At 40.9% G+C, this 15,455-nt stretch overlaps 1 protein-coding gene across 1 annotated transcript in view; it reads left to right on the forward strand.

Moving 5' to 3' along the window:
• Positions 1-15,455, forward strand: part of LOC149204985 (uncharacterized) — a 298,358-nt gene that overhangs the window by 231,397 nt on the left and 51,506 nt on the right. The window lies entirely within an intron of this gene.

Genomic DNA, 15,455 nt, shown 5'->3' on the forward strand with positions numbered 1-15,455 from the left:
GGTGTTGAAGTTTCTAAGTTTACTTAGTTTAGAAACTCTTCATGCACCTTTTCTAATTTATTCCTATCTACTTGTTTTTTTTCTTTAACAAGTTATTTACAATGTAAATACTGAAAATAAACACCAGTGCATACTCAACATATTACAAATCAACAACTAAAAGAAACAAGAACACACCACATGACACCATTATTTTTGGACCAATGTCCCTGGAAAAACCCAATGTGGGAAAACTGATGCAACTATCTGAGGGTTTTCTTATTAAGCAATATCAGAGTACAATTTGGGTGCCGAATTTGACCTACGCAACGGAGAATTTCCTTAGCAGGCATACCTCACAGTTTGAGAGAAATCTCCTGGCTGAAATCTCGAAAAATCCTTCCGGCAACTCCTCAACGCAAAACTGCTCTGCAACCCCAGCGTTTGCCCAAATTGGACTGCGTCAGCCCCTATCTGTCTCATGCTGGCCCTGCGTCAGCCTTTCTTGGCCTGCATCAGCCCCAGGGGACCCTGCGTCAGCTTTTTGGGCCTCTGTGTCTGACACGTTGGCCTCTCTAGTGCTTTGCGCAACACTTGGTTGCCTCTACGTGGTTTTGCGTGAGCCCTTGCTGGCTCTCTGTCACTCTCCTTGGCTGCTGCATTGCTCTCCTGGTACAATCTTTGCCTTCTCTGTTTCTCTGTACTCAATGCCCCTCAGCTGCCCTTCCGATCACTGATTCTATCTCTCTTAGCAAACCTCGCTCTAGAGAATAGAATCACTGATCGCTCTGGTGTATTCTCTAAGTGACACTCAAGCCCCCTCTTATACTTTTCTTGTTGACATATCAATGGCCGAGATTAAGTCTCTACTCAACCACTAAGATTAGATCTGGCTTGATCCATGTCTTTTGGACCATTCTAACACAGATTCATATTAATTCACATCAATATTTTAATTTCCCTAAGTTTAGACTTAGGGACTCCATTAAAAATATTAATTATTTTAATATCTCCTAAACTGTTTAGAATCTGCCCAAACCCTTTCTGGGTATTGGAGATCTGATGTGCCCCAACCTCTCCACCAAATTTCGTGGCTAGAGCACATCTGATGCTACCCCAAATCAACACTCCCTCTTAGCGAGGACTGTGCTCTAGCAATACCCCTCACTGAGTAATACACTGATCATCCGACATTAGTCCCTATGCTGATGCTAGGCTTGCTGCCCACCATCCTCTGCATTGCTGCCTCCTGTATTGCTGCCCATGGTTTTGCCACTACCACTACTGCTGCTGGTCCTTTCTCCTAGCACTGCATATGCATTGCACCTCCTCTCATCATGCTCCATTGTGCTGTCCACTACTGCACTTCAACTCAGTTACTGAGAAGTAAGTAATTGATCTCCCAACTGACCTCCTTATTGGGCTAGAAACACCCTCTGATGCTGAAGCTCACTCTGTCGCTGACAAGTGCTCCCTATCTCTGACCTCTGCGCTGCAACAACAAATCCCTGCATCTCGCACTGTTGCACACCTCTTTGTGCCTTGTTGCATTGGTGCAACACTCTTGCGCCTCTCGCACTACTGTAGCCTGAATGCTTTGCGTTTTCTCGGGACCCCTGCACTGTCGCTCTCTCTGCCGCTCCATCTGCATCGTCTCTACCCACTCAGTCAGTCTTGCTACTCCTCGTCGGGGCTCCCGTAGCAAGGTCTAATCCAAGAGGCTGGGTACCTCAAGGATCCTTCTCCTCATCGCCTGTAGTCTACCTGACTACAGCTTGATGTCTTCCCACTTCCGCTCATGTGGCGTGTGTGCACTCATGGCACAACCATCGTCTGTCAAACTTCCTTCTCTGCACGTGCTGGCGCTACCTTAGTCTCGGAAAACTCTCCCTTACTCGTCTTCCTTGGGCACTGGGTTGCATAATGACCCATCTCCCCACAGTGGAAGCACTTGATCTTGGAGAGATCTTTCTTCTTCCGCTTCTCCTGCTTTTCCTCAGATGCTAGGGCCACATCCTCCTCTTCTTGCTTGACCTTGATCCCTTTGCTGCTTCTACCTGTCTTCGATTGCTGTCTGATCTCTTCTTGGCAAAGAGCTGCCCACATCTCGTCCCAAGGTGGGAGAGTCCCTTTGCCCAGGATACTCTGGACAAACACTTCCCAATCTTTTGAGACAACATTTAGGGTTGTCCACATGATAAGCTCCTGATCCGGTGTCACTCCTATAGCAGTCAACTGGTCTCGGATCTCATTCAGTCCTCCGAGGAAGGTGTTAATCGATTGACCCTTCTTCATCTGATACAAACTCATCTGGTTCTCGAGCAACATTCTTCTCTGCACAAAAGTATGCTGGTACAGGTTCTTGAGAGCCTCCCACATCTCAACAGCTGTTTCCTTGTTAGCTATATGTGGGACCACATGATCCTTGACCCCGTCAAGGATAATGCACTTGGCCCTCGCCATCACCTCTTCGTACTTGTTGTTATCATTGAGGTCAACTGGGATAGCTATAACCTTCAAGGCAAAGTTCTTGATACAATTCCTGTCAAGCACTAATAAGATTCTGGCCTTCTAGACTGCGAAGTTCGATGCTCCATCCAGTCTATCCTGGTCTCTTACCCCCGTGTAGTGCCATAACGCTCCTCCACTTCCCTCTTGGAAGTTCTCTATTCGACTTCTCTGAGTCTCTACTTCTTGTCTGGAAGTTCTCTTTTGGACTCCTTCTGAGTCTTGATTTCCTTCCTGGAAATCTTTCTGCCGCTTGTCGAGATGCCCCCTACTCTGATCGTATTGTGCAATTGCACTGCTGATCCAGGGTCCTCGGCTAAAAACCCTCGGTAACAACTCCTCTAGCCCTGCTTTGTCAGGTATTGTTCTGACCACAATACCTCACCAACTCCACCTTGCATATTTCTGCAACCTTCTAGATTCCAGCAATTGCCTCTCTGTGAACTGCGTCAGCCCTGGGATGCCCCGTGTAAGCCTCTGGCCCTCTGCATCAGCAATGCTGGCCTCTCTGAGGCTTTGTGTAGCTCTCGACTTCTTTTGTGTGGCTTTGGCTGGCTCTGCATCACAGTTCTTGGCTTCTGCGCTGCTAGAAACAACTTTTGTCACCTCGGGACAACTGTTTTTTGCTGCTCGGCTGATGTCTTTTAGTCCTCCTGTGATCTGCAATCATGCTCTTATACCATGTTGAAGTTTCTAAGTTTACTTAGTTTAGAGACCCTTCATGCACCTTTTTTGATTTATTCCTACCTACTTGTTATTTTTCTTAAACAAGTTATTTACAAAGTAAATACTGAAAATAAACACCAGTGGATGCTCAACATATTACAGATCAACAACTAAAAGAAACAAGAACAAACACACCACATGACGCCATTATTTTTGGACCAATGTCCCCAGAAAAACCCAATGCGGGAAAAACGATGCAATTATCTGAGGGTTTTCTTATTGAGCAATATCAGAGTAAAATCTGGGTGCCGAAACTGGCCTACCTAACAGAGAATTTCCTTAGCAGGTATACCTCACAGTTTGAGAGAAATCTCCTGGTTGAAACCTCGAAAAATCCTTCGGCAGCTCCTCAGCACAAAATTGTTCTACAACCCCAGCGTTTGCCCAAATTGGACTGCGTCAACCCCTCTCTGTCTCATGCTGGCCCTGCGTCAGCCTTTCTTGGCCTGCATCACCCCCAGGGGACCCTGCGTCAGCTTTATGGGCCTCTGCGTCTGACACGCTGGCCTCTCTGGTGCTCTACGCAGCACTTGGTTGCCTCTGCGTGGTCCTGCGTGAGCCCTTGTTGGCTTTGCATCACTCTCCTTGGATGCTGCGTTGCTCTCCAGACACAATCTCTGCCTTCTCTGTTTCTCTGTACTCAATGCCCCTCAACTGCTCTCTCGATCATTGATTTTATCTCTCTTAGCAAACCCCGCTCTAGAGAATAGAATGACTGATCACTCTAGTGTACTCTCCAAGTGACACTCAAGCCCCCTCTTATACTTTTCTTATTGACATATCAACGACCGAGATTAAGTCCCTAATCAACAACTAAGATTAGATTTGGCTTGATCCATGTCTTTTGGACCATTCTAACACAGATTCATATTAATATTTTAATTTCTCTAAGTTTAGAGTTAGGGACTCCATTAAAAATATTAATTATTTTAATATCTTCTGAACTGTTTAGAATCTGCGCAAACCCTTTCTGTGTGTTGGAGATCTCATGTGCCCCAACCTCTCCACCAAATTTCGTGGCTAGAGCACATCCGATGCTACCCCAAATCAACAATGGGAGACATGAGAGGTGGTCAATGTGATATTAGATCTCCACCCTTGATCAAGGAAAGGTGAGATCTAATCTCAACCCTTGATCTTAAGGATAGGTCTTCTCATCCTTATGGAGACTAAAAAGGGGGAAGGCAAAGAGGAGATTCATTCTTCTTGTGTAGAGTTGGAAAAGTGAAGAGGAGAAGAGGAGAAGGCTGAGATAGGAAAATTTTGCTGAAGGAGAGACCAATTTACAGCAAGGAGAAGGCAGCTATAGGCACACATTCCTAACAGAGCTGTAGCAAGCAGACTGAGGAGGTTCAACAAGTTCAGTAGCCCGAAAATCGAGGAGATGAGAGGCATTTTCAACATGATTTTAAATGCAAATCCCAACACTGATTTCAAGGCCTATTCAATGCATTTATTGCTAGTTTGACTGAAACAAAAAATCGAGAAGTCAGAGGTCTGACAACCTGAAAATTGAGGAGAAATTTTAGGTCTGGCAGGCATAGATTTCGGGAACAAATCTATTAGACAGGCACAATTTTGAAGGACAAAATTAGTCTGATAGGCACAAAATTCAAGGAGGTATTTGATGAGCATTCGAATGATTTTTGAGGGTCTAAAGTTTGATTGTTGGCATGATTTTCAGGGCAAAAAAGGGCTGACTATGGCATGAATCCAAGGGCAGTGATTGTTGGACACTGACACGAGTTTCTAGACAATACTAGAAAGATCAAGGGGCTGGCCCAAATTCCAAGGAGGGAGATAAGTACTCCTATGTTGTATTTAATGCTGTAAAATTTCTCAGAGATAAAAGCAAATAAAATCCTCTTCTAATTGGTTTTGCCTTTCGGATTTTTCCAGGGTCTGATTGACTAAAAATCAATGTCCAAATTTGTGCATGCTTGTGAAATTTATTAGCTGATGTGAAAGAGCAGTGGTAGCTTTTAGTGTTCTAGTTAATTTTATACTCAAGTTTAAATATCAACAATTAACCATGGGGTTTGGGCATTAAACTTGATGTGCAAAACAACTTGAAACCGGGTGTGGCTACAAGACACAATTTTTCTACATTACAAAATGGGTGTTCAGGAGCAAGATAATCAAAGATGGACAAGTGAGTAGGAATAAAGCAAGATTGGTATGTAAAGGATATGCGCAAGTTTAAAGAATAAATTTTGAAGAGACATTTGCACCTATTGCAAGGATGGAAGCTATTAGGATGTTCTTGGCTTATGCTTGCTCAAGAAAGATTAAGGAATGCCCGATGGCCATCAAATCAACTTTCCTAAATGGGGAATTAGAAGAAGAAGTCTACATAGAGCAGCCAGAAGGATTTATTCTTACATAATAGAAAGACTACGTATGCAGGTTGAAGAAAGCTTTGTATGGTCAAACAAGCTCTTAGAGCTTGGTATGCGTGTTTGGACAGGTATTTACTACAACAAGGATTCAAAAGAGGAAGTGCTTATAACTACTTATATACAAAAGTTGAACAAGACAACTTGGCTATCATTGAGGTTTATGTGGGCGACATCATCATTGGAAGCGACAACGATGGGTTGAGTAAGAAGTTTGCTAATGATATGCAGAGTGAGTTTGAGATGTCATTACTTGGTGAGTTGACCTTCTTCTTAGGACTCCAGATATCTCAAGAAGGTGATGGTATATTTATTTCTCAAATCAAGTACATCAAAGAAATGTTGAAAAGGTTCGAAGTGGAAAAATGTAAACTTGTCAGTACTCCCATGGTGACTGATTGAAGTTAAGTAAGGACGATAAATCCAAGGAAGTAGACTAGAGATTGTATAGATCGATGGTTGGTAGCCTATTGTATGTGTCAACTACGAGAGCAAATGTAATGCAGGCAATTGGATAGGTGGCAAGCTTCCAAGCAACACCAAAAAAATCCCATGTTGCGGCAGTGAAAAGGATCTTCGGATATCTTAAGGGAACAACATATTTTGGCTTATGGCATCCAAAAGGGGATGAACTAACTTTGACAGCGTATACAAATGCAGATTGGGTTGGCAACATTGATGATCGTAAAAGTACCAGTGGAGCAACCTTCTATTTGGGTGATTGTCTTGTATCATGGTTGAGCAAGAAGCAGTCATCAGTCTCCTTGTCCACAGTAAAACTAGAATATATAGCAGTTGTTGGACACCTAATCCTCTATGGGTTGGTGTGGAATGTGAATAGCCACCGGAGTCCAAGAGACGTTGGAAGATGAATCCAACAGTCATGTACAATGTATTATAAATGAACATCTTGTGAATAGTAAATGCAATCTAATGCTTATCATTTACATTTGCTGTTTGCATTCCATGTGAGTTTAACATGGTATAAGAGTAGGCGATATCCCGCCCTGCTCATATTTGAGCAACTTGTTTTGTGGCCTCTCTATGCATGTCAGTTCTGCCATAAGTTCTGCATTTCATGAATGTTTTCTCAGCTAAATTCTAGCTATGATCTCTGCCATGTAACTGCCATTTTCTCTGCTTCTGCAAACCAATACAAGTTGTGCGCTCTTTCTCCATTCCACATTCAAACGAATAGATTACATCCCCAAGAATTTACTCTCTAGTCTCACGGAGAGTAGTTTTAAAACGTGGAAAGCAATGGGCGTAGAAGAATATTTGAGGATTTAATCCATATCACAGAGAGTCGAGGAAATTAAGTTAGAGAGAGTATCCTCCACCACTGTGAACCAAAGCCCAAGCTCTCTAAGTGATATCTATGCGTTGAATGGTGCGTATGGCTACGACAGAGTGTAAATTCTTGGAACTTTGCCAAGAACCATGGTGAACGATGCCCAAAGTGAATGTTGAGAAAATGACTGTGTTTGATTAAATACTGTGGTGATTTTTTTAGGGCCCATCTCTGCAAATTCGTTGGAAGTCATTGAACTGGTATATGTTTTGAAGTTTCTATGGTATATAAAAATCATTGAGTGGCATATTGTGTTGAGTGCGGATTTCGTATACAATACATGTTGCCTGTGCATTAAATTTTTGAAGATTGAATCTTGAAGGGTTGTATTCCTTTGTTTGGGCCGGCATACATTGTGTCATAAATAATTATGACAAATCGTGTTCTTCTAATACATGATAGTCATGAGAAGTATCTATTTGTGTGCTCTTAGCATGTCCATAAAGACTGCCTTGCAATCCATTGAATTGATGTGCTTTTGCCGGTATTGTTTGATATTCATCCCGATTCTCATTGTACATTCCAATATCCCCATATTTGCATGATTCACAGTATTAGCTCATGTCAAAAGGAGGTTCAAAAGCGTTGAGCATGTTTAGAACAAAAAAATGAGTTTGCAATGATGCACCTTCTAAGTTGTTGATACTTCTTTGAAAGATGTGTAAGAAGTGCCTTGTGCTTAGGTGGCAGCCTTGCATAAGATCTCTCCCATCTTCTAACATCTGCTTTTGCTGTATCTGAGTAATTGAGGGATTCTGCAATCGAAACGTCTTCCATTGTTGTCGTTTTCCCTTACACTTTCACCCGCAATTCGATCAGATCAAATAACACAAAGAAAGAAAGGGGCGAAAAAATTCCAAGAACAATGAGAAACACAAATGCGCGACTTTGATGCTATTGAGAGCTTACCCAACGATCGGGATGACGAGAAGGAAAAGAAGGCCAAGAAGGAGCGTTACAACCATGGTGATGACCCTCGACATTAGGAAATGCAGGGATTGAGCGGAATTTCTTATACCCGAGACTATTTTTACGCTGTGAAAAGATAGAAATATCAATACACAACCAGAACACGAATAAATGGAGGTTAAACTTGGTTTCATGGATGTTAAACTTAGGAAACATTAAAAATATAAGTTAATAATATAATTAAGTCATCTCTAGGTGGAATTTCCAAAACAAATTTCTCGGTTTTGGAGATCTCATGCATTCTAGCCTCTCCACCAAATTTTGTGGCTGGAACACATCTGATGCTACAAAAACTAACACTCCCTCTTAGCGAGGATTGTGTTCTAGTGCTGCACACCCTGCTACAACACTTTGTCTCTGTATCATCCTATGTCACGCTGTTGATGTTTGGCCATGTTGGCCACTAACCACTGCACAACTCTAATGCTGCATCTGTGCTGTTGCTGACACTGCTATACTGTTGCCAACGCTGCTATACTGTTGCCAACACTGCATCTGCACTGCAACTACCTCTCATCTCTTGCTGCTGCAACTGCAGTAATTGGAACTACCTCTCATCTGTTGCTGCTGCAACTGCAGTAACTGCAACTACCTCTCATCTGTTGCTGCTGCAACCGCAATAACTGCATTCGGCATACTGAATCATCTGTGTCAGTATGATGCATATGTCTCTCGAGTCCTAACTGCTACTAGCTACTGCATTGTCCACTGAAGTATTTGTGTTGCTGCTGACTTTGCACTGAGCCACTTGCTCTGCTGTCAACACTGTGCTCCTTAGCATCTGATTGCTACTAGTCTGCAGCTCTCTCTGGTACTGAATTCATTAATTGCCACTGATCCATCTTGCTACTAAATACTGTGGGCCCCTGTAACAAGGCATTTGTCTATGAGGACGACAACTCAAGGATCATGCCTAATTTCTACGATTCTGACCACTGATCTACTCATATCGCTGTTGATACTGCTTTGCTGATGCTTCCGCACTGTGGCTGCAACTACTGCAATAATGAGTTTGATCTCCCTAGATCTTGAAGCGCTAGCTTCCATAGGGTTGCTCCCTCTGAAGTTACACTCCCTCTGAGTCTTGATCTCCCTATGGGAAATCTCTCTGCTCCCTCTTGGCAACTCACATTGTCCTCCTGCATTGGAAATTGGATTGCGTAGTTTTGCGTTGGGAATTTTCTGGATGGAACTACATCGACATTCTGTGAGTGGGTAATTCACATTGCTTGTGTCACTACATCTAGCTCTACAACTATCTCACGTGTATTGACTGCAACTAGATTTGCAGTAGTCGTCTAAATGATTGACAGTGCCTGCTGACACTGAGTCTACGACTATGACACTGTGGGCTCCTGTAGCAAAGATGATGGTCTTGCTGCAACAATTTGGAACTGATCTGGCTGATGTCCTTGTTGCAATTGTGCTTGACCCTGCCCATTTGGCACAATGGAGTCTCATATTGTACCTGGATTTGTTGCCCAATTATCTCCTTTCAAACCTAGTCCCTGGCTAGCTTTACCTTTCTTTGCAACTCACACTAGACAACTCACACTTCCTCCGACACTTGTTTCTGGCAACTGGAAGTCGATCTGTTGCCCAAATTTGCATTCTGGCTAACTTGGATGACCTTGTATGGTAATCTCATATAGTCATCCTTGCAAAGATGCAAAATCTGGAAACTCAAAACTAGAGAAAGTAAACCTGGAAGCTCCCTCTCTTCCTTGCTCCACTGCTAAATCTGCTACTCGCACTCCCTTATGGAGTGAGGAAATCTGCTCACAGCTATTGCCAATCTGCCTAGAAAAATTGAACTTTTGGAACTTGAAGTCCCCTGAGAGAAATTTTCCCTCGTGTGTGCTTTTCTCTTCCACCCAGCGCTGATTCTGCTGCTGCAAAACCCTTTGCATCCAACCAAAAATATTCTCAGCAAAAACTGAGTTGTTGTTGCTCCCTCTAACTGCACGAATCACTATCTTGGGCAACTTGACTTTTTTGCAACCCTACAACTGAAGATCAATTTTCTACCCCAGCAATTCAGCCTACCTGTCAATGAATTGCACAACCTCTAGAAATTTCGGCCTGCTACTCCCTTTGAGCAATGAACTTATTTCCTCTGCTTCTGAGCTTCCTGACTGATCACTCACGCTTTGATACCATGTGATTATTTAATCTATCACAACAACTAGAAATTATTTTACTAATTGTTAATTTATTTAACATTTTTTTGCAGTTTGCTACGACAAATACGAAATAATCCACATTGTGATTTTTACAAACAAATACTGCGGAAGAAAAATAGCATTGGAATTTGAGAAAATTTAGCACACACACAAAAATGACATTGTTAATTTTGGACGAAAAGTCCCTAGAAAAACCCAACTTGGGAAATCCAGTGTAGTAGTTGAGGGTTTTATTATTATGCAATAGTGAGAAATTCTGAGTACAATTATCTGGATGCCGAAATCTGGCAATCATGCAGAGAAAAATACTGGCAAAAATACTAGAGGGAAATTACCAATGTTGCATGACTCGTACTCGTATAAGACTCGTCACGCTATTGACTCGTCGACTCGTATAAGACTTGGGAACGACTCGTATAAGACTCGTCAAAATACAAAAAACTTTAAAATATGGTAAATTTTAAGCACAAAAAAGAAACTAATGACAATTCCAATCCTCATAAGTTATAAAAACCACAATATATGCAATAATTCATAACATCATCTCATATCTATAAAAGTACATCTCATATCTATAAAAGTACAACATAACATATTCGATCTTTGGAAGAAAATCATTTAGACACTGAATAAGAAAACGACTGATGATTCCATAATTAAAATAAAAATGTCAGCAAGTTCAAAATTCAAATAAATATGTCATAAATGATAAATGATTGTCTCATAACAATCTTGAGTCTCATCACTCATGGATGACTACACCTACAATAAGCCCTCGTGGAGCTAGTGCTAACATTAGAAGGCTGAAGCAACTGTGAGGCAGGTGTGTTTGGAGTATCCATTTGAGATGGCAAACTAGAGAGATCCTTAGTCTCTTCATCAAGCCAACTCAAATCAGGGGACTCATCCTCCTCGGGGCCAAAAAAATTTGCTAACTTAAAAAAAAAATTGAAAGCAAAAAAAGCTAAATTGAATACAAAAATTTTAAAAAATTTACATGGAAAACATTCAAACAAGGTTCTTGAAGCCTACCTGAAGCTGGGTGTTTCTAATGAAGCCTCCTTTAGCCTCCTCCAAGAGCTCCTTCATTGTGCATTGGAGTCACTCAACACTCATAGAAATTAGGCAAACAACAAATGGAAGGGAGAGGGGTGCTTATCAAGCATTTTTTTCCCTCCAATTTCCTTTTCCCTCCACCTCATTTCCAAAAAAGAAACCAAAAATAAAAATAAAAATAAAAATAAAAAAATTGCTTTTTGAGGGTTGACGATTCCTATGAGGGTCTGATGCGGGTCTTATGGCAAACCCACAGGTCTTATATGGGTAGCCAGGGTTAATAAAATACTTGCCGAGTTCGAGTCTTAAGCGCGGGTTCTATGTGAGTGACCCAACTCGCTATAGAACCTGCCATGACCCGCAGGTACTCGTGGTTCTTATACAGGTGGTGCTTTATTGGAAATTACCCTCACTTCGGGTAGTTTCGACACTGAACGCTTCTGGAAAGCAAGTCAAAGGGTTTGCGCAGGCTCTGCATCAACCTGATGCTGCCTGTTGCAATTGCTGCCCAAATTGACTACTAATCTAGTTGTCCTGCTTGCTGCTGTCTGGGAAAACGTCTCTCCGACACTCTGGGACTCCTTGCCAACCTTTGGAACTGAAGACGTTTGCCCTCTTAAGCGAATCAAACTACCTTCTTGAGGCTTTACACTGCCTTTGTGCAACCTCGTGGAGATATATAGGCCTCTCTGCAAATGTACTCACTGGATCTGGAAAACTTCCTCCAGCCTCACTGCCCTTGCCCCTCACTGTCTCTGCTTTCTCACTGAACCTCGAACTCTCTGGACACTGATTGCTGTTACTCTGGAAAATCGAATTCTCCAAGTGTCTCTGGTGCGTTCTACAAGTGCCCATTGACTTCTTCTTATAGTCCATTATTGGAGTACTAACGACCAAGATTAAAACTTAATCAAGGGCTAGGATAATCTTGAAGTCGATCCTTTTGAGTTTCTAGACTATTCTCACCTTGACTTAATTAATTATGATTAATTAACTAGTTTTCCTAAGTTTAGACTTAGGAAACGTTAAAAAAATAGATTAATAATCTAATTAAGTCATCTCTAGGTGGAATTTCCAGAAACGATTTCTGGGTTTTGGAGATCTCATGCATTCTAGCCTCTCCACTAAATTTCGTGGCTAAAACGCATCTGATGCTACAAAAACTAATAGCAACCTCTCAGGTAATCGTACAACTTGTGCACCTGTCAAATCCACTGAAGGAAATAACTTGGTCACCACAACAAATGGGCCTTTGACCTCAATCCTTCTCTTTCTGCTCAACTTCCCTTGAATTTCCCTGGAACCCCTAACAATTCCTCAATCTTCTTTAGTCAACCAAAGCCTCTCGCCCTCCTCTTGAGTAAATCACTCTCTCAAAAGTGCATAATGGTGTCTTCAACTCTCCATTAGATTCACTTTATCATTACATTAACTAAATAATCCCTAACCCTAATCTCAATAGCTAGGATTAGATCCTAAGCCTCTCCTGAGATCAATCGTTGAGGTTAAATCTAAGTCACTTAAATACTTTTATTATTTATCCCTTGAACTTTTGCTTAGTAGTCCACAATAATTAATTACTCTAATTATTGTGCTTTTCCTAAGTTTAACCATAGGAAAGAAATAATAAAGTCACTTGCTTCGCTAAGAAAGCATCTAAAGAGGCAATCAAACTTCTACATGCTAAGACACCAAGCAAGTTTAGAAGACCTTCACTAGTTATAAAACATCAATACATTATATGTGATAGTTTGGCAAATGTTAGAAACCAACATCTGATAAATGTTCTTGGTGTGCCTTTGAGCGCTGTTGTGTTTCTTGTAGTGCATGACTCCTTGTTAATCACTATGTATTCTCAAAACATTTTAGAACAATTATTGGAACCCATCAATGATGTTGGTCCTTCTAATGTGATTCTAGTAATTACTAATTATGTAACAAATTGTCAGGGAGCAAGAAAAGTCATTGAGAGAATGCATCCTCACATCTTTTTATCTAAGTGTTTGGGGGACCCATTGAACATTTTGATGCACAATATTGTCAAGCATAGAGATTTTGGTTGGATTAATGACTTGTACAAGAGAGGAAATAAACTCATCAAATTCAACTCGAGCATACAAGGATCCATTACGTGTATGTCATTACCCTAGGTTGCAACTACTTAACACTGCACAAACTATATTTGTTAGCTATTTCATCATCTTCAAGTGCCTATTAAGGGTAAAATAAGCTTTGTGTGCTATGTGATGAATGGGATAACTTGAGTATTGATAGGGATGGTGCTAATGCAATGAAGGAAACCGTTCCTGATGGTCATTTTTGGTCACAAGTTAGGTATACTTTGTAGCTCTCCAAGCCAATTTAAACTGATTCAGTTTGGAGATTCAAATTGACTAGTCACTAGGGAGTTGTATGAGTGGGTGGACACGTTGCTAGGCTGGATTAAAGATGTTTTTTCTATCTAAACATGAGATTTTTTATACTCCTATTTAAAACAACGAGAAAACCAAATATTTTTGCGTACACATAAACAGTATCATCCATCATAGCTGTAAGCACTAGGGTGAAGAGCAAACTACTCCATGATGTGAAAACCACTACATGATCTAGAGGTTTAGGGTGTTTATATGAAAGATAGGATAAAGATAAATATAAAGGTATTAATGTTCGACAAATGACCACTAAATTGTATACCTATGGAATCATTGAACACATTTGTCCTTGATGAGGAGTGTGATAGCAAATGCCAACAACTGAGCCAATACATTAGTGGCAACCATGCAATTAGTGCTCAAAAGGAGTCTATCATCTATCGAGTGGTGGAAGACGTATGTTGGTTTTGACCCATAGTGATATTATTTGGTGACATAGGTGCTTTCACAGGTGGTAAGCAATTCTTTCACAAAGGTGTTGGAGCGAATGTTCCACCAAGACTCCGGGACAGGGAGATGCAAGTGCAGGTAGATGCACAAGGGGGGATGTGTGGGAGTACCCTCAAATTTTAGGGAAATTTAGGGGGGACGGTGGGACGTCGGGGTATATACTTTTTTTTCTTTCTTAATATATATTTCAAATTCATATTCAATAATGAAAGCATAAATACAATGATACATACGTAATTGAATTAAATAATGAAATACATTGATCTATACTCATCATCCTTACTAATACATACATGATTCATCCATAGACCACGAGATTTAATAATGAAATAATCCGATCCATATTCATCATTCATTATTCACGATTCTAGAATCTACATTGATTTAAAAATTAAATTTGTCATTCATCATTCTAGATTCTAAATTGATTTAAAATTACAATTCATCATTCATCATTCTAGAATCTAATTAGTACTAAGCAAAATAGACTATAATAGATATTGAAACTTGAACACTGGAATAGTAAATTGGTATAACTAAAACACAAAAATGGTGTAGTGATGAGTTTAGAGGTCACTCTAAAGTACACATAGGGCTTGGTGCTTTTGATTAAATACTAATTCCATACCGTTATACATGACAAAATGCAACAGAAACATTGCAATCCATTGAATCCTGAATTCCTGAAAAACTGTTAAGTCTACTGGATTTTGAGTGAGATCTAAATTTCTACTTTCTCCATATGAAATCCAATGAGGTCGGAACCACTCTCAAACATCCCGAGTCATTTCATGGTAATGTTAAAAATTTAAGTAAAAGTGACATTCTCCTTTATCTTTCATGTAAAAGTGACATTCTCCTTTATCTTTCACTTTCATCCTTTTACTTTAAGAATTTAACATTACCATGAATTGCATAGCATTAGTACAACAATATGGTCAAATACTAGGTTTTCCCTGTCATTAATAATTGTTTACAAGTAAACGTCCCCCCCTGCGTCTGGGGATGTGGGGAAACGCTTCCCTAGACATCGCCCCGTCCCGAGTGCGTGGGGTGCGAGGGGTGTGCGCACCCAACCCTGGGGGACACGTCCCCTTGGAACATTGGTTGGAGCACATACAGTGTGACATATAATGTTAGGAGAAATAGGTTGAATGTAAGCTAGTTAGAGTCTTTTCTGTCCCATTATTGGGAGGAGTCAAAGATGGATAAAAGATATAAGGCTTGGGACAACAATCCAGAGGGGGATAATTTAGAGGATGGAGCATGGGTTTTGGAGCAATTGGAGAATGCTCCTTTTGATGATGATGATGATTGTGGTGAGATGTTGCCTCCATCTATTGCATATGTCATAGGGTTCGCTGAACTTCAACATTGAGGTTCACAATTTTGAAGTTTGTTGAGG

The sequence above is a fragment of the Pinus tabuliformis genome, chromosome 1_2 (assembly GCF_031772625.1).
Source record: "Pinus tabuliformis cultivar Carrire ecotype Pingquan chromosome 1_2, CPIR1, whole genome shotgun sequence".
Lineage (NCBI taxonomy): Eukaryota > Viridiplantae > Streptophyta > Pinopsida > Pinales > Pinaceae > Pinus > Pinus tabuliformis.